Genomic DNA, 19,273 nt, shown 5'->3' on the forward strand with positions numbered 1-19,273 from the left:
AGGAGAGCCCAGTCACTGTGGGCAGTCCGGACAGGCCTGAGGCACCGCAAACAGCAGACACTCAGGCCAGCGCCCAACAACCGGAGCCCCAACTCAGGCGCTCTGCAAGGGAGCGTAAACCACCAGAGAGACTCAACCTGTGATCCCAATAAGACTTTGGGGGGGGAAGGTGATGTCATGTATTCAACCAGCATTGTAACCCATGTATAATCTGACCTAAGTTGTACACCGTGAGAACAATGACCACAAGGGGGTGAACTTGTGGGAGACACTCCTAACCTGGACTTTCCGGTATAAAAGGGGAAGCTCCACCCACCTTCATCACTCGAGGCCTTGGTAATAAAGGTAACTGGTCGCAGAGTGACCTTCTCTCAAGCATGGGCCTCGTGTGCATTGATACTGTATAGTAAGGACGTATCACCCAGGACGACTGGAGACCAGCTCTGCTGCACGGACCTAGTGCACGGCACATATCGCACAGTGTGGGCTGGGCCCGTGCTGCCCCTGGGTCCCTCGGCTCTTCTGGGCCCCGAACTCGCGCCTCTCCTGGGCCCCGGTCACATCCCTCTACGGTCTCTCGCCGCCCCTCCGCCCCGACCTGCAGGGCCATGATGGCCGAGCTCTGGAAGCGCAGGTCGGGTCTTGAAACCCTGAGCGATCTCCCGCACCGGACGCTGGAAGGGCAGCTTGCGGGCCAGCAGCTCGGTGGATTTCTGCTGGTGGCGGATCTCCCGTAGCGGTGAGGCTTCTTCACTTCCTCCCGGCCTGCTTTGGCCGCCAGCTGTTGGCGAGGAGCTTTCCCTCCGGTGGATTTGCCCGCTGCCTGCTTGGTCCTGGCCACTCTCTGAATGGATCTCAGCACAACCCTGGGGCACACGGACTGTTAATCCCCAAGGGTTTAGACCTCCACTGTCTTACCAATAAGTCCACTCTACATCTTGATCCCGGCCTGTGAGGAACTTCAGGCCTGAGGCTACCCCTCGCCCTGTGCTCCTTTTTTTTTTCTTTTTTTTTTCCGTTGCCAATCTTTCCAATTCTTTGTCAGATCACAAACGTCAGAGGTCACCCTGCACACATCAAGGATCACCCTGCGCCAATGCTCTTAGCCAAAAGGCCTAGAGCCCAAGCACCATTCCTGGAAGTACTGCAATACCAGGTTCGTGCCATGGAAGTGGATGGGTCAGGCCCCCCACATACCTCCGTGGAGGTGGATGGGTCAAGCCACCCCACCCACCTCCTATTTCCAAAAAACATAGGAGAACCACCTTCCTGGTCCAGGGAGAACCGCGTTGGGGTCATGGTTACTCCCCTGTCAGGTCAGTTACGCATGATCTTAGCCAAAAGGCCAAGAAGTGATCTCCCTTGCCACGGTTTGCCTAGTCGAAAGGTTGTAGACTCCCCCTGGCGATGTACCTCCACGAGCAGACAGTAACTGCGCGCTGTGCGCGTGACACCACCCACTCTATGCTTTGGCAAGGCAGAGTTGAAGTGATGGAGCAGGTATCTGCCAATGACAGCGTTGGGTGAAGATACACTTGGCACGTGGCAGATGGTCTGTGAAACCTCGTACCCTCTCAACTAACTCATTAACTTTCACTGCCCTTGCCTCAATGAGACGCAGCTTTATCCCACAGACATTTGTCACCCGAGCTGTGGATTTAATCTGCAAAATACTCCACAATTACACAACGACTCGCCAAGGCTTCTTCGGCAGCACCTCCCAATCGCGCCACCTCTACCCGCCTAGAAGGACAAGGGCAGCAGGCGCATGGGAACACCACCACCTCCACGTTCCCCTCCCAGTCACACACCGGCAACTTGCATTTATATAGCGTCTCTAACTTAGTGAAATGTACCATGGTGCTTCACTTTTTCCCCCTTGGTCCCATTGGATAGCGATAAAAAAATTTGACACCGAGCCGCTTAAGTAGAAACTAGCGCAGGTGGCCAAAAGCTGGGTCTGAGCGGTAGGTTTTTAAGGAGAGTCTTGAAGGAGGAAAGAGAGGTGGAGAGGTTTAGGGAGGGAGTTCCAGAGCTTGGGGCCCAGGCAACAGAAGGCACGGCCACCGATGGTGGAGCGATTATAATCAGGGATGGTCAGGAGGGCAGAATTAGAGGAGCCCAGACATCTCGGGGGGTTGTGGGACTGGAGGAGATTACAGAGATAGGGAGGGGTGAGGGCCATGGAGGGATTTAAAAATAAAGATGAGAAATTTGAAATTGGGACATTGCTTAACCGGGAGCCAATGTAGGTCGGCGAGCACAGGGGGTGATGGGTGAGCGGGACTTGGTGCAAGTTAGGACACGGGGCCCCGAGCACAGGGGGTGATGGGTGAGCGGGACTCGGTGCGAGTTAGGACACGGGGCAGCGAGCACAGGGGGTGATGGGTGAGCGGGACTCGGTGCGAGTTAGGACACGGGGCAGTGAGCACAGGGGGTGATGGGTGAGCGGGACTCGGTGCGAGTTAGAACACGGGGCAGCGAGCACAGGGGGTGATGGGTGAGCGGGACTTGGTGCAAGTTAGGACACGAGGCAGCGAGCACAGGTGGTGATGGGTGAGCGGGACTCGGTGCGAGTTAGGACACGGCGCAGTGAGCACAGGGAGTGATGAGTGAGCGGGACTCGGTGCGAGTTAGAACACGGGGCAGTGAGCACAGCGGGTGATGGGTGAGCGGGACTTGGTGCGAGTTAGGACACGGCGCAGTGAGCACAGGGAGTGATGGGTGAGCGGGACTTGGTGCAAGTTAGGACACGAGGCAGCGAGCACAGGTGGTGATGGGTGAGTGGGACTTGGTGCGAGTTAGAACACAGGGCAGTGAGCACAGCGGGTGATGGGTGAGCGGGACTCGGTGCGAGTTAGGAAACGGCGCAGTGAGCACAGGGAGTGATGGGTGAGCGGGACTCGGTGCGAGTTCGAACACGAGGCAGCGAGCACAGGTGGTGATGGGTGAGTGGGACTCGGTGCGAGTTAGGACACGAGGCAGCGAGCACAGGGGGTGATGGGTGAGTGGGACTTGGTGCGAGTTAGGACACGGGGCAGCCGAGTTTTGGATCACCTCTAGTTTACGTAGGGTAGAATGTGGGAGGCCAGCCAGGAGTGCATTGGAATAGTCAAGTCTGGAGGTAACAAATGAGGGCTTCAGCAGCGGATGAGCTGAGGCAGGGGCGGAGACGGACGATGTTACGGAGGGGGAAATAGGCGGGTTTAGTTATGCTGTGGATATGTGGTCGGAAGCTCATTTCGGGGTCAAATATGACGCCAAGGTTGCGAACAGTCTGGTTCAGCCTCTGACAGGAGCTGGGGAGAGGGATGGAGTCAGTGGCTGGGGAACGGAGCTTGTGGCGGGGACCGAAAACAATGGCTTCGGTCTTTGCAATATTCAGTTGGAGAACATTTCTGTTCATCCAGTACTGGATGTGGGACAAAGCAGTCTGACAATTTAGAGCCCGTGGAGGGGTCGAGAGAAGTGGGGGTGAGGTAGAGCTGGGTATCGTCAGCGTACATGTGGAAACTGACGCCGTGTTTCCGGATGATGCCACCAAGGAGCAGCATGTAGATGGGAGATAGGAGGGGGCCGAGGATAGATCCTGGGGGGACACCAGAGGTAACGATGTGGGGGCGGGAAGAGAAGCCATTGCAGGAGGTTCTCGGGCTACGATTCGATGGATAAGAATGGAACCAGGCGAGTGCAGTCCCACCCAGCTGGACGATGGAGGAGAGGCGTTGGAGGAGGATGGAGTGGTCAACGGGGTCAAAGGCTGCAGACAGGTCCAGGAGGACGAGGAGGGATAGTTTACCTTTGTCACAGTCACAGAGGATGTCATTTGTGACTTTGATGAGAGCCGTTTCGGTACTGTGGCCGGGGCGGAAATCTGATTGGAGGGTTTCAAACATGGAATTGCGGGCAATATATCGGCCGTTCCTTTATCGTCGCTGGGTCACAATCCTGGAACTCCCTCCCTAACAGCACTGTGGGAGCACCTTCACCACACGGACTGCAGCAGTTCAAGAAGGCGGCTCACCACCACCTTCTCAAGGGGCAATTAGGGACGGGCAATAGGGATGTAGTTGCAAGTTCACCTCCATGTCATAAATCATCCCAACGTGGATGTATATCGACTATCTGCTCTGTGTCCAGTCTCCAGAGATCAACACACCTGGGGCGAACTTGCCCTGTTTTATATAACCCCCATTAGCGACTCCGGAGGGGGGAAACTGCCCCGGAGATTTGAGGGTCGTTGTGTCGTTAGCGCCGTGCCCCATAATTTGCGCCCCCGGGCTGGCGCACGTAGAACGATGGACGCCATTGTCGTGCGCGCCGACCCCTCACCCTCCCCGTGCCGATACCTTTCCCCGAGGATGGTGCCGGCCGACATCGCGGCCAACTTCGCCACTGGTGCGTCCGTTAAAGAGGAGGCCGTTTGCGCCATTTTCTGTCGGCCCAACAATGGCGGCCCTCTTGCCTCGACCGGGCGCTCTGTTATGGGTGCCGGCCTGTCGACCCGGTTGACGGTGGTTCAGTGGGACTGCAGAGCGCACAGAGGCCCTCCCCTTTAATTGAAGGCAAGGGGCTTTGTAACGTGTCAGCCACGTTTCCTACATTACAACAGTGACCACACTTCATTGGCTGTAAAAGGTTTTGGGACATCCTGAGGTCATAAAAGGCACGATATAAGTGCAAGCCGATCTTTCTTTCTCCAGAGATCAATAATCTGTGTATAGTGTCAGGGTCAGAGAGTGGGGAATAACAGAGAGAGAGAGAGAGAGAGTGTCGGGGTCAGAGAGTGGGGAATAACAGAGAGAGAGAGAGAGAGAGAGAGAGAGAGCGTCGGGGTCAGAGAGTGGGGAATAACAGAGAGAGAGAGAGAGAGAGCGTCGGGGTCAGAGAGTGGGGAATAACAGAGAGAGAGAGAGAGAGAGCGTCGGGGTCAGAGAGTGGGGAATAACAGAGAGAGAGAAAGAGAGAGAGAGAGCGTCGGGGTCAGAGAGTGGGGAATAACAGAGAGAGAGAGAGAGAGTGTCGGGGTCAGAGAGTGGGGAATAACAGAGAGAGAGAAAGAGAGAGAGTGTCAGGGTCAGAGAGTGGGGAATAACAGAGAGAGAGAGAGAGAGAGCGTCGGGGTCAGAGAGTGGGGAATAACAGAGAGAGAGAGAGAGAGAGCGTCGGGGTCAGAGAGTGGGGAATAACAGAGAGAGAGAAAGAGAGAGAGTGTCAGGGTCAGAGAGTGGGGAATAAGAGAGAGAGAGAGAGAGAGCGTCGGGGTCAGAGAGTGGGGAATAACAGAGAGAGAGAGAGAGAGAGAGAGAGAGAGAGAGCGTCGGGGTCAGAGAGTGGGGAATAACAGAGAGAGAGAGAGAGAGTGTCGGGGTCAGAGAGTGGGGAATAACAGAGAGAGAGAGAGAGAGAGAGAGAGAGAGAGCGTCGGGGTCAGAGAGTGGGGAATAACAGAGAGAGAGAGAGAGAGTGTCGGGGTCAGAGAGTGGGGAATAACAGAGAGAGAGAGAGAGAGAGCGTCGGGGTCAGAGAGTGGGGAATAACAGAGAGAGAGAGAGAGAGAGAGTGTCAGGGTCAGAGAGTGGGGAATAACAGAGAGAGAGAGAGAGAGAGTGTCGGGGTCAGAGTGTGGGGAATAACAGAGAGAGAGAGAGAGAGAGAGTGTCGGGGTCAGAGAGTGGGGAATAACAGAGAGAGAGAGAGAGAGAGAGAGCGTCAGGGTCAGAGAGTGGGGAATAACAGAGAGAGAGAGAGAGAGAGAGAGTGTCAGGGTCAGAGAGTGGGGAATAACAGAGAGAGAGAGAGAGAGAGAGAGTGTCAGGGTCAGAGAGTGGGGAATAACAGAGAGAGAGAGAGAGAGCGTCGGGGTCAGAGAGTGGGGAATAACAGAGAGAGAGAGAGAGAGAGAGAGAGAGAGCGTCGGGGTCAGAGAGTGGGGAATAACAGAGAGAGAGAGAGAGAGAGCGTCGGGGTCAGAGAGTGGGGAATAAGAGAGAGAGAGAGAGAGAGTGTCAGGTTCAGAGAGTGGGGAATAAGAGAGAGAGAGAGAGAGAGAGAGAGTGTCGGGTTCAGAGAGTGGGGAATAAGAGAGAGAGAGAGAGAGAGAGTGTCGGGTTCAGAGAGTGGGGAATAAGAGAGAGAGAGAGAGAGAGTGTCGGGTTCAGAGAGTGGGGAATAAGAGAGAGAGAGTGTCAGGGTCAGAGTGTGGGGAATACCAGAGAGAGAGAGTGTCGGGTTCAGAGTGTGGGGAATAACAGAGAGAGAGAGAGAGAGTGTCGGGTTCAGAGTGTGGGGAATAACAGAGAGAGAGAGAGAGAGTGTCGGGTTCAGAGTGTGGGGAATACCAGAGAGAGAGAGTGTCGGGTTCAGAGTGTGGGGAATAAGAGCGAGAGAGAGAGAGAGAGTGTCGGGTTCAGAGTGTGGGGAATAAGAGAGAGAGAGAGTGTCGGGTTCAGAGAGTGGGGAATAACAGAGAGAGAGAGAGGGAGTGTCAGGGTCAGAGAGTGGGGAATACCAGAGAGAGAGAGAGAGAGAGAGAGTGTCGGGTTCAGAGAGTGGGGAATACCAGAGAGAGAGAGAGAGAGAGAGTGTCGGGTTCAGAGAATGGGGAATACCAGAGAGAGAGAGAGGGAGTGTCAGGGTCAGAGAGTGGGGAATACCAGAGAGAGAGAGAGAGAGAGAGAGTGTCGGGTTCAGAGTGTGGGGAATAACAGAGAGAGAGAGTGTCGGGTTCAGAGTGTGGGGAATAACAGAGAGAGAGAGAGAGTGTCGGGTTCAGAGTGTGGGGAATAACAGAGAGAGAGAGTGTCGGGTTCAGAGTGTGGGGAATAACAGAGAGAGAGAGTGTTGGGTTCAGAGTGTGGGGAATACCAGAGAGAGAGAGTGTCAGGGTCAGAGAGTGGGGAATAACAGAGAGAGAGAGTGTCGGGTTCAGAGTGTGGGGAATAACAGAGAGAGAGAGAGAGTGTCGGGTTCAGAATGTGGGGAATAACAGAGAAAGAGAGTGTCGGGTTCAGAGTGTGGGGAATAACAGAGAGAGAGAGAGAGAGCGTCGGGGTCAGAGAGTGGGGAATAACAGAGAGAGAGAGTGTCGGGTTCAGAGTGTGGGGAATACCAGAGAGAGAGAGAGAGAGAGAGAGTGTCGGGTTCAGAGAGTGGGGAATACCAGAGAGAGAGAGAGAGAGTGTCGGGTTCAGAGAGTGGGGAATACCAGAGAGAGAGAGAGAGAGAGAGTGTCGGGTTCAGAGTGTGGGGAATACCAGAGAGAGAGAGAGAGAGAGTGTCGGGTTCAGAGAGTGGGGAATACCAGAGAGAGAGAGAGAGAGTGTCGGGTTCAGAGAGTGGGGAACACCAGAGAGAGAGAGAGAGAGAGAGTGTCGGGTTCAGAGTGTGGGGAATAACACAGAGAGAGAGAGAATGTCAGGGTCAGAGTGTGGGGAATACCAGAAAGAGAGTGTCGGGTTCAGAGTGTGGGGAATAACAGAGAGAGAGAGTGTCGGGTTCAGAGTGTGGGGAATACCAGAGAGAGAGAGAGAGAGAGAGAGTGTCAGGGTCAGAGTGTGGGGAATAACAGAGAGAGAGAGAGAGTGTCGGGTTCAGAGAGTGGGGAATAACAGAGAAAGAGAGAGAGTGTCGGGTTCAGAGACTGGGGAATAACAGAGAGAGAGAGAAAGTGTCGGGTTCAGAGTGTGGGGAATAACAGAGAGAGAGAGAGAGAGTGTCGGGTTCAGAGTGTGGGGAATAACAGAGAGAGAGAGTGTCGGGTTCAGAGTGTGGGGAATACCAGAGAGAGAGAGTGTCGGGTTCAGAGTGTGGGGAATACCAGAGAGAGAGAGTGTTGGGTTCAGAGTGTGGGGAATACCAGAGAGAGAGAGTGTTGGGTTCAGAGTGTGGGGAATAACAGAGAGAGAGAGAGAGAGTCGGGTTCAGAGTGTGGGGAATACCAGAGAGAGAGTGTCGGGTTCAGAGTGTGGGGAATACCAGAGAGAGAGAGTGTCGGGTTCAGAGTGTGGGGAATACCAGAGAGAGAGAGAGAGAGAGTGTTGGGTTCAGAGTGTGGGGAATAACAGAGAGAGAGAGAGAGAGTGTCGGGTTCAGAGTGTGGGGAATAACAGAGAGAGAGAGAGAGAGAGAGTGTTGGGTTCAGAGTGTGGGGAATACCAGAGAGAGAGAGTGTCGGGTTCAGAGTGTGGGGAATAACAGAGAGAGAGAGAGAGTGTCGGGTTCAGAGTGTGGGGAATACCAGAGAGAGAGAGAGAGTGTTGGGTTCAGAGTGTGGGGAATACCAGAGAGAGAGAGTGTCGGGTTCAGAGTGTGGGGAATAACAGAGAGAGAGAGTGTCAGGGTTAGAGAGTTTGAAAATAACAGAGAGAGAGAGTGTCGGGTTCAGAGTGTGGGGAATAACAGAGAGAGAGAGTTTCAGGTTCAGAGAGTGGGGAATACCAGAGAGAGAGAGAGTGTCAGGGTTAGAGAGTTTGAAAATAACAGAGAGTCGATAACCTTTATTCGACAGTATTGGAGTCGCTTGAACTCTTTGCCCTTGGGGTGATAGAGTTTTACCTAGAATATATTCAAAATCTCACACCTGCGTGCACTTCCTATCAACTTTTTACAGTGTAACTTCCTGTGTCAACTTATAGGGCTAACTTTCTATGTAAACTTGTCACGCTGTAATGACACCCTCCCGCCAGTAAGAGTGCTGTGGACACACGGGTTTATAATGGCAGGATGTTCTTGCTTCCTTCATACGGTAGTGCTGTAATGTGTTAAAGTCCACAGCGGGTGGGTGGGACATTGGACAGCACTGCGCCTGATTTCCGTCCGTAAAACAGATGCAAAGATGTCCAAAATAGGGGGCCAAAGTCCTGCTCCTGAATAGCATCAGAAACGCGTCTGCCGCCCATATGGGTTCAGGCGCTGTAGAGGCATCTCTGGCAGGTGCCTAAAACAGGCAACCTTGGGCGCGCTAATAAGGGGCTTAGTGCCTGATTTAGGACCCAGACCTGAAATTGGTTTAGGCTGAACGAAACAGGCATTGGGCCTACTGGGCCCTGGATCGCCAGGGCGACATGCAGCCTCAGCAGGGAGAGCTCCTCCGGGCTCCACGTTAAAACCATGGGCCACCGCTGGCCCACAGCTCCCCTCCTCACCCCAGCCCTCCCAATTCCTCCTCCCACCCCCTCCTGCTCTTCGGGAGGCTGGGACCTTGCACAACTCTGCCCCACCCCAGCCCCCGATCACCGGTAATGAGTAAAAGCCAGTCCATCAGGATGTCGCAGTTCTGTTGCCACCTTCGCTCTCTAGGCCTGTTCTTGTTTTTACCAGCGGTATCACTGTACCTCCCCTCACCCTGTTACCGCAAGCACAGCTACAAAGAACACAGGCCGAAAGTTCCTCTGAAAGAAAGAAAGACTTGCATTTATATAGCGCCTTTCACGACCACCGGATGTCTCAAAGCTGCTTCACAGCCAATGAAGTACTTTTGGAGTGTAGTCACTGTTGTAATGTGGGAAACGCAGCAGCCAATTTATGCACAGCAAGCTCCCACAAGCAGCCATGTGATAATGACCCAGATAATCTGTTTTTGTTATGTTGATTGAGAGATTGGCCCAAGAAACCGGGAAGAACTCCCGTGCTCTTCCTTGAAATAGTGGCCATGGGATCTTTTACGTCCACCTGAGAGAGCAGACGGGGCCTCGGTTTAACGTCTCATCCGAAAGACGGCACCTTCAACAGTGCGGTACTCCCTCAGTACTGCACTGGAGTATCAGCCTAGATTTTTGTGTCCAAGTCTCTGGATTGGGACTTGAACCCACAACCTTCTGACTCAGAGGCAAGAATACTATTCACTGAGCCAAGCTGTCAGGGTAATGTAGAGGGAGCTCCGTACTGTCAGGGTAATGTAGAGGGAGCCCTGTACTGTCAGGGTAATGTAGAGGGAGCTCCATACTGTCAGGGTAATGTAGAGGGAGCTCTGTACTGTCAGGGTAATGTAGAGGGAGCTCCGTACTGTCAGGGTAATGTAGAGGGAGCTCTGTACTGTCAGGGTAATGTAGAGGGAGCTCTGTACTGTCAGGGTAATGTAGAGGGAGCTCTGTACTGTCAGGGTAATGTAGAGGGAGCTCCGTACTGTCAGGGTAATGTAGAGGGAGCCCTGTACTGTCAGGGTAATGTAGAGGGAGCTCCGTACTGTCAGGGTAATGTAGAGGGAGCTCTGTACTGTCAGGGTAATGTAGAGGGAGCTCTGTATTGTCAGGGTAATGTAGAGGGAGCTCCGTACTGTCAGGGTAATGTAGAGGGAGCTCTGTACTGTCAGGGTAATGTAGAGGGAGCTCTGTACTGTCAGGGTAATGTAGAGGGAGCTCTGTACTGTCAGGGTAATGTAGAGGGAGCTCCGTACTGTCAGGGTAATGTAGAGGGAGCTCTGTATTGTCAGGGTAATGTAGAGGGAGCTCTGTACTGTCAGGGTAATGTAGAGGGAGCTCTGTACTGTCAGGGTAATGTAGAGGGAGCTCTGTACTGTCAGGGTAATGTAGAGGGAGCTCTGTATTGTCAGGGTAATGTAGAGGGAGCTCCGTACTGTCAGGGTAATGTAGAGGGAGCTCTGTACTGTCAGGGTAATGTAGAGGGAGCTCTGTACTGTCAGGGTAATGTAGAGGGAGCTCTGTACTGTCAGGGTAATGTAGAGGGAGCTCCGTACTGTCAGGGTAATGTAGAGGGAGCCCTGTACTGTCAGGGTAATGTAGAGGGAGCTCCGTACTGTCAGGGTAATGTAGAGGGAGCTCTGTACTGTCAGGGTAATGTAGAGGGAGCTCTGTATTGTCAGGGTAATGTAGAGGGAGCTCCGTACTGTCAGGGTAATGTAGAGGGAGCTCTGTACTGTCAGGGTAATGTAGAGGGAGCTCTGTACTGTCAGGGTAATGTAGAGGGAGCTCTGTACTGTCAGGGTAATGTAGAGGGAGCTCCGTACTGTCAGGGTAATGTAGAGGGAGCTCTGTATTGTCAGGGTAATGTAGAGGGAGCTCTGTACTGTCAGGGTAATGTAGAGGGAGCTCTGTACTGTCAGGGTAATGTAGAGGGAGCTCTGTACTGTCAGGGTAATGTAGAGGGAGCTCCGTACTGTCAGGGTAATGTAGAGGGAGCTCTGTACTGTCAGGGTAATGTAGAGGGAGCTCTGTACTATCAGGGTAATGTAGAGGGAGCTCTGTACTGTCAGGGTAATGTGGAGGGAGCTCTGTACTGTCAGGGTAATGTAGAGGGAGCTCTGTACTGTCAGGGTAATGTAGAGGGAGCTCTGTACTGTCAGGGTAATGTAGAGCGAGCTCTGTACTGTCAGGGTAATGTACAGGGAGCTCCGTACTGTCAGGGTAATGTAGAGGGAGCTCTGTACTATCAGGGTAATGTAGAGGGAGCTCCGTACTATCAGGGTAATGTAGAGGGAGCTCTGTACTGTCAGGGTAATGTAGAGGGAGCTCCGTACTATCAGGGTAATGTAGAGGGAGCTCTGTACTGTCAGGGTAATGTAGAGGGAGCTCTGTACTGTCAGGGTAATGTAGAGGGAGCTCTGTACTGTCAGGGTAATGTAGAGGGAGCTCTGTACTATCGGGATAATGTACAGGGAGCCCCGTACTGTCAGGTTAATGCAGAGTGTAAGTGGATTTGATCCTAGCCCAATTGTTGGACGGACGCTTTGAATCGTCCCTGCCTTACGAAAGTTCTAGACGCGGGAATTATTATTTAGAGTGTAAATGAAACGAGTCACAGACAGGAATGCTTTGGTGAAAAATTTGGTCTAACATACACTGGCTAAAACATGCACTACTAAACGAAATCACTGTCTCTGTGGAGAAAAAAAATCCAGGTTACAAACAGCATACATACCGAACAGAAATGAGACCGAGTGACATGCAGTAATTCCCCCACCCCAACCAACGAATTACCCTCCCCAGAATAGCCCTGAAAAGCCTCACTTCTGAGAAAACCCTGAGCCCTTATCCAGCTGTCCTGGGATATCTGGTTACTGGCTTGGGACACTCGCGACCATGCTCACCACCACTCCCACAGGTGGTTTCCTCGCTCAGCTCGGCTGTGGGAAGTCACAGCCATTGCTGGTCTTCAGTCTCGGTGGTTTCTTCTGTAGCTCCTTCCCACTCGTACATCGACATTGGTGGAGCGAGAGCGCGAGGGAGAGAGGGCTCTCTCGAGCTGCAAACTCCACCCCAAGCTACAAGCTACAAGCTAAAAATAAAGTGGGAAGACCCTGTCTTTATGGGAGTCTTGCCAGCCCTACCTTTCCCGCCAAACTTTACTTCATCATCGTCATTAGGCAGTCCCTCGGAATCGAGGAAGACTTGCTTCCACTGTAAAAGTGAGTTCTCAGGTGACTGAACAGTCCAATACGGGAATTACAGTCCCTGTCACAGGTGGGACAGACAGTGGTTGAGGGAAGGGGTGGGTGGGGAGTCTGGTTTGCCGCACGCTCCTTCCGCTGCCTGCGCTTGCTTTCTGCACGCTCTCGGCGACGAGACTCGAGGTGCTCAGCGCCCTCCCGGATGCACTTCCTCCACTTAGGGCGGACTGGTCTTTGGCCAGGGACTCCCAGGTGTCGGTGGGGATGTTGCACTTTATCAGGGAGGCTTTGAGGGTGGTCCTTTGTAACATTTCCTCTGCCCACCTGGGGCTCGCTTGCCGTGTAGGAGTTCCAAGTAGAGCACTTGCTTTGGGAGTCTCGTGTCGGGGCATGCGGACAAGGTGGCCCGCCCAGCGGAGCTGGTCGAGTGTGGTCAGTGCTTCGATGCCGGGGATGTTGGCCTGGTCGAGGACGCTAACGTTGGTGCACCTGTCCTCCCGGGGGATTTGCAGGATCTTGCGGAGACATCGTTGGTGGTATTTCTCCAGCGACTTGAGGTGTCTACTGTACATGGTCCATGTCTCTGAGCCATACAGGAGGGCGGGTATCACTACAGCCCTGTAGACCATGAGCTTGGTGGCAGTTTTGAGGGCCTGGTCTTCGAACACTCTCTTCCTCAGGCGGCCGAAGGCTGCACTGGCGCACTGGAGGCGGTGTTGGATATCATCAGTGCCTGCTCTTGTTGATGGGAGGCTCCCGAGACAGGGGAAGTGGTCTACGTTGTCCAGGGCCGCGCCGTGGATCTTGATGACTGGGGGGCAGTGCTGTGCGGTGAGGACAGGCTGGTGGAGGACCTTTGTCTTACGGATGTTGAGCGTAAGGCCCATGCTTTCATACACCTCGGTAAATACGTCGACTATGTCCTTTACTTAGTCAGTGATGGCCCATCTAACCCATGTGTATTGAAGTAATGGCCCTTAGTCTCAGCATCTATCTGAGTCTTTGTGTTGGGAAAGACCCAGCTCCTCCTTGGCTGTCCAGGCCAGTGGGGTCATTGTTCTGTTTTCCGTCTGAGATGGAGGTGAGAGGAGCTTTGGCCTATTAAAGAGGCTTTGTCAGTGGCCCCCCTTCCTGGCCGACAGTTCTTTTGTCAATGGATGACTGACAGGTCTTTTGTCACAGCTAATTGCCAGGTGGTCTCCGGAGTTTTAACAAAACCAGTTTTTTTCACATATCTGCGCAGGGTGACCCCATCAAATCCACAAAATATTCTCGGCTGGGTCCGTTCTTTCAACAGAAACTTTGCGATCTCTTCAAGAGGGAGCTCTATACTGTCAGGGTAATGTAGAGGGAGCTCTGTACTGTCAGGGTAATGTAGAGGGAGCTCCGTACTGTCAGGGTAATGTAGAGGGAGCTCTGTACTGTCAGGGTAATGTAGAGGGAGCTCTGTACTGTCAGGGTAATGTAGAGGGAGCTCTGTACTGTCAGGGTAATGTAGAGGGAGCTCTGTACTGTCAGGGTAATGTAGAGGGAGCTCTGTACTGTCAGGGTAACGTAGAGCGAGCTCTGTACTGTCAGGGTAATGTAGAGGGAGCCCTGTACTGTCAGGGTAATGTAGAGGGAGCTCCGTACTGTCAGGGTAATGTAGAGGGAGCTCTGTACTGTCAGGGTAATGTAGAGGGAGCTCTGTACTGTCAGGGTAATGTAGAGGGAGCTCTGTACTGTCAGGGTAATGTAGAGGGAGCTCCGTACTGTCAGGGTAACAAAGAGGGAGCTCTGTACTGTCAGGGTAATGTAGAGGGAGCTCCGTACTGTCAGGGTAATGTAGAGGGAGCTCTGTACTGTCAGGGTAATGTAGAGGGAGCTCTGTACTGTCAGGGTAATGTAGAGGGAGCTCTGTACTGTCAGGGTAATGTAGAGGGAGCTCTGTACTGTCAGGGTAATGTAGAGGGAGCTCTGTACTGTCAGGGTAACGTAGAGCGAGCTCTGTACTGTCAGGGTAATGTAGAGGGAGCCCTGTACTGTCAGGGTAATGTAGAGGGAGCTCCGTACTGTCAGGGTAATGTAGAGGGAGCTCTGTACTGTCAGGGTAATGTAGAGGGAGCTCTGTACTGTCAGGGTAATGTAGAGGGAGCCCTGTACTATCAGGGTAATGTATAGGGAGCTCTGTACTGTCAGGGTAATGTAGAGGGAGCCCTATACTATCAGGGTAATGTATAGGGAGCTCCGTACTGTCAGGGTAATGTAGAGGGAGCCCCGTACTGTCAGGGTAATGTAGAGGGAGCTCTGTACTGTCAGGGTAATGTAGAGGGAGCTCTGTACTGTCAGGGTAATGTAGAGGGAGCTCCGTACTGTCAGGGTAATGTAGAGGGAGCTCTGTACTGTCAGGGTAATGTAGAGGGAGCTCCGTACTGTCAGGGTAATGTAGAGGGAGCTCCGTACTGTCAGGGTAATGTAGAGGGAGCTCCGTACTGTCAGGGTAATGTAGAGGGAGCTCTGTACTGTCAGGGTAATGTAGAGGGAGCCCCGTACTGTCAGGGTAATGTAGAGGCAGCTCCGTACTGTCAGGGTAATGTAGAGGGAGCTCCGTACTGTCAGGGTAATGTAGAGGGAGCTCCGTACTGTCAGGGTAATGTAGAGGGAGCTCCGTACTGTCAGGGTAATGTAGAGGGAGCTCTGTACTATCAGGGTAATGTATAGGGAGCTCTGTACTGTCAGGGTAATGTATAGGGAGCTCCGTACTGTCAGGGTAATGTATAGGGAGCTCCGTACTGTCAGGGTAATGTATAGGGAGCTCCGTACTGTCAGGGTAATGTATAGGGAGCTCCGTACTGTCAGGGTAATGTATAGGGAGCTCCATACTGTCAGGATATTCTCAGGAAGGCTCCTGACCCAGATTTTAGCAGCCCGAGAATGTTTTGTGCCTTCTCTGCATGGAAAGACCCCGTGGGGACCTCCCTCTGCCTGAGAAACACAGACAGAGCGTCTGTCAGCATCGGTGTGTGTTAGTATTCCCAGAGTGTTCCCCACCAGCCGGCTGCAGAGGGAAGATCCATCGGCGGAGACTTGCAAGAGGGCGATAAATGGTCTGAGCAACACTGGCACGTGGAAGGGGAGGGAGTGGGGTAGGTTCACTGTCACACAACGCTGAAACATTCCACGGTGATGTTGGTGCAATACCTATAATATGGCAAGGTCTGGGCGCAAGAGCGGCCAAAGATTGCAGAGCGATGCGATTGGGGACCCAGGAGAGGCGCGAGTTCGGGACCCAGAAGAGCCGAGGGCCCAGGGCCCAGCCCACACTGTGATAGGTGCGCGCACTGGGTCCGTGCAGCAGAGCTGGTCTCCAGTCGTCCTGGTTAACCGTTGCCACTGGACCAAGACCTCGCTCTGTCAAGCCCGTGTGGTGGCTGGTGTGCAACGGTCACCCCACGTTAAAAAAATCCACCCACAGGCATCTTCCACCCTTCGGGATGTAGTTCGGGATCCGGAATATCATTGAAACACCTGTGAACTCATCCTGTTTGGCGTGGAAGCAAGTCATCCTCGATACGAGGGACTGCCTATGATGATGACGATGTTAATGATCGCGGTGAGGGTGTTTTAGGGGCACATTCCCCTCCGCCCCACCCCCTCATTAAAAGAGGATCTGTGTATTCAAATCTAAAGACACTTCAAACTGTCGCACTTTCGATTAGGAGCCGGTCACCTTGCAAACAATACACAAAAGGAAAATGCGGGGAATTATAGAGCGGTTAGCCTGACATCAGTGGTGGGGAAAATGTTGGAATCAATTATTAAGGATGTAATAGCAGCGCATTTGGAAAGCAGTGACAGGATCGGTCCAAGTCAGCATGGATTTATAAAAGGGAAATCATGCTTGACAAATCTTCTGGAATTTTTTGAGGATGCAACTAGTAGAGTGGACAAGGGAGAACCAGTGGATGTGGTGTATTTGGACTTTCAAAAGGCTTTTGACAAGGTCCCACACAAGAGATTGGTGTGCAAAATGAAAGCACATGGTATTGGGGGTAATGTACTGACGTGGATAGAGAACTGGTTGGCAGAGAGTTGGGATAAACGGGTCCTTTTCAGAATGGCAGGCAGTGACTAATGGGGTGCCGCAGGGCTCAGTGCTGGGACTCCAGCTATTTACAATATACATCAATGATTTAGATGAAGGAATTGAGTGTAATATCTCCAAGCTTGCAAATGACACTAAACTGGGTGGCGGTGTGAGCTGTGAGGGGGACGCTAAGAGGCTGCAGGGTGACTTAGACAGGTTAGGTGAGTGGGCAAATGCATGGCAGATGCAGTTTAATGTGGATAAATGTGAGGTTATCCACTTTGGGGGCAAAAACGCAAAGACAGAATATTATCTGAATGGTGACAGATTAGGAAAAGAGGAGGTGCAATGAGACCTGGGTGTCATTGAAAGCTGGAATGCAGGTACAGCAGGCGGTGAAGAAGGCAAATGCTATGTTGGCCTTCATAGCTAGGGAATTTGAGTATAGGAGCAGGGAGGTCTTACGGCAGTTGTACAGGGCCTTGGTGAGGCCTCACCTGGAATATTGTGTTCAGTTTTGGTCTCCTAATCTGAGGAAGGACGTTCTTGCTATTGAGGGAGTGCAGCGAAGGTTCACCAGACTGATTCCCGGGATAGCTGGACTGATTCCCGGGATGAGGAGAGACTGGATCAACTGGGCCTTTATACATTGGAGTTTAGAAGGATGAGAGGGGATCTCATAGAAACATACAAGATTCTGACGGGACGGGACAGGTTAGATGCAGGAAGAATGTTCCCGATGTTGGGGAAGTCCAGAACCAGGGGACACAGTCTAAGGATAAGGGGTAGGCCATTTAGGACCGAGATGAGGAGAAACTTCTTCACTCAGAGAATTGTGAACCTGTGGAATTCTCTACCGCAGAGAGTTGTTGGGGCCAGTTCGTTAGATATATTCAAGAGGGAGTTAGATATGGCCCTTACGGCTAAAGGGACCAAGGGGTATGGAGAGAAAGCCGGAAAGGGGTACTGAGGGAATGATCAGCCATGAACTCATTGAATAGTGGTGCAGACTAGAAGGGCCGAATGGCCTACTTTCTATGTTTCTATTGTTTCCCGCTGGTTTTCTGACCCGCGGCTCAAAGTATGAATTGCATTTCTATAGCGCCTTTCATCACCTCGGGGCGTCCCAAAGCCCCTCACAGCCAATGAAATACTTTGGGGGTGCAGTCACTGTTGTAAAATCGGACACACGGCAGCCAATTGGTGCACAGCAAGCTCCCACAAACAGGATAATGACCCAGATCATCTGTTTTTTAGTGTTGTTTGAGGAATCAACAGGACACCGGGGAGAACGGCCCCTGCTCTTCTTTGCAACGGTGGGCCCGAGATCTTTTAAGTCCACCTGCAGGGTGTAGGCGGGGCCCTCGGTTTAACGTGACATCCGAAAGACGGCACCTCCGACAGTGCAGCGCTCCCTCAGCACTGCAAGGGGAATCTTTCACTCCCACAAAGGACAGACCCCCAGTGTTGGGGAGGGGGGTCCTCTGAGAGTGGGACCCTCACTCCCACAGGACAGACCCCCCACTGTTGGGGGGAGGGGGTCTCTGAGAGTGGGACCCTCACTCCCACAGGACAGACCCCCAATGTTGGGGGGAGGGGGTCTCTGAGAGTGGGACCCTCACTCCCACAGGACAGACCCCCAACGTTGGGGAGGGGGAGTCCTTTGAGAGTGGGAGACCCTCACTCCCACAAGACAGACCCCCAGTATTGGGAGAGGGTCTCTGAGAGTGGGAGACCCTCACTCTCACAAGACAGACCCCCAGTGTTGGGGAGAGGATCTCTGAGAGTGGGAGACCCTCACTCCCACAGGACAGACCCCCAGTGTTGGGGAGGGGGATTCCTCTGAGAGTGGGACCCTCACTCCCACAGGACAGACCCCCAGTGTTGGGCAGGGAGAGTCCTCTGAGCGTGAGAGACCCTCACTCCCACAGAACAGACCCCCAGTGTTGGGGAGAGGGTCTCTGAGAGTGGGAAACCCTCACTCCCACAGGACAGACCCCCAGTGTTGGGGTGGCTCTGAGAGTGGGACCCTCACTCCCACAGGACAGACCCCCAGTGTTGGGGAGGGGGATTCCTCTGAGAGTGGGACCCTCACTCCCACAGGACAGACCCCCAGTGTTGGGGAGGGGGATTCCTCTGAGAGTGGGACCCTCCCTCCCACAGGACAGACCCCCAGTGTTGGGGAGGGAGAGTCCTCTGAGCGTGAGAGACCCTCACTCCCACAGAACAGACCCCCAGTGTTGGGGAGAGGGTCTCTGAGAGTGGGAGACCCTCACTCCCACAGGACAGACCCCCAGTGTTGGGGTGGCTCTGAGAGTGGGACCCTCACTCCCACAGGACAGACCCCCAGTGTTGGGGAGGGAGAGTCCTCTGAGCGTGAGAGACCCTCACTCCCACAGAACAGACCCCCAGTGTTGGGGAGAGGGGCTCTGAGAGTGGGAGACCCTCACTCCCACAGGACAGACCCCCAGTGTTGGGGTGGCTCTGAGAGTGGGACCCTCACTCCCACAGGACAGACCCCCAGTGTTGGGGAGAGGGCCTCTGAGAGTGGGAGACCCTCACTCCCACAGGACAGACCCCCAGTGTTGGGGTGGGGGTCTCGCTTCCGCTGATAGCGATACTCTGCCACAGCCTCTACCTGCCCTCAGCCTAATGCCGCGCGCCCGGCCTGTGATGCACAGTTCCCCATTCCGTAACAAGCCCCTTGTCAGATTGCCGCAGGCTATTAAACTTTCATTACCCTGGCAATGTTGTGCTTTCAGGAAAGCTTTTACAGGATGTGGTGAATGCTCTGCTGGCAATTACCTCTTAAAATCTGTGGATTCAATTAGTTACATATCAATTAGTGACCATTGTGTAAT

At 53.3% G+C, this 19,273-nt stretch overlaps 1 protein-coding gene and 1 pseudogene across 1 annotated transcript in view; one reads left to right on the plus strand and one right to left on the minus strand.

Moving 5' to 3' along the window:
- fgf11a (fibroblast growth factor 11a) overlaps positions 1 to 19,273 on the plus strand; it is an 82,351-nt gene that overhangs the window by 35,064 nt on the left and 28,014 nt on the right.
- LOC139233214 (U2 spliceosomal RNA) lies at positions 1,120 to 1,357 on the minus strand (annotated as a pseudogene).

Source organism: Pristiophorus japonicus, chromosome 20 (genome assembly GCF_044704955.1).
Source record: "Pristiophorus japonicus isolate sPriJap1 chromosome 20, sPriJap1.hap1, whole genome shotgun sequence".
Taxonomy (NCBI): domain Eukaryota; kingdom Metazoa; phylum Chordata; class Chondrichthyes; family Pristiophoridae; genus Pristiophorus; species Pristiophorus japonicus.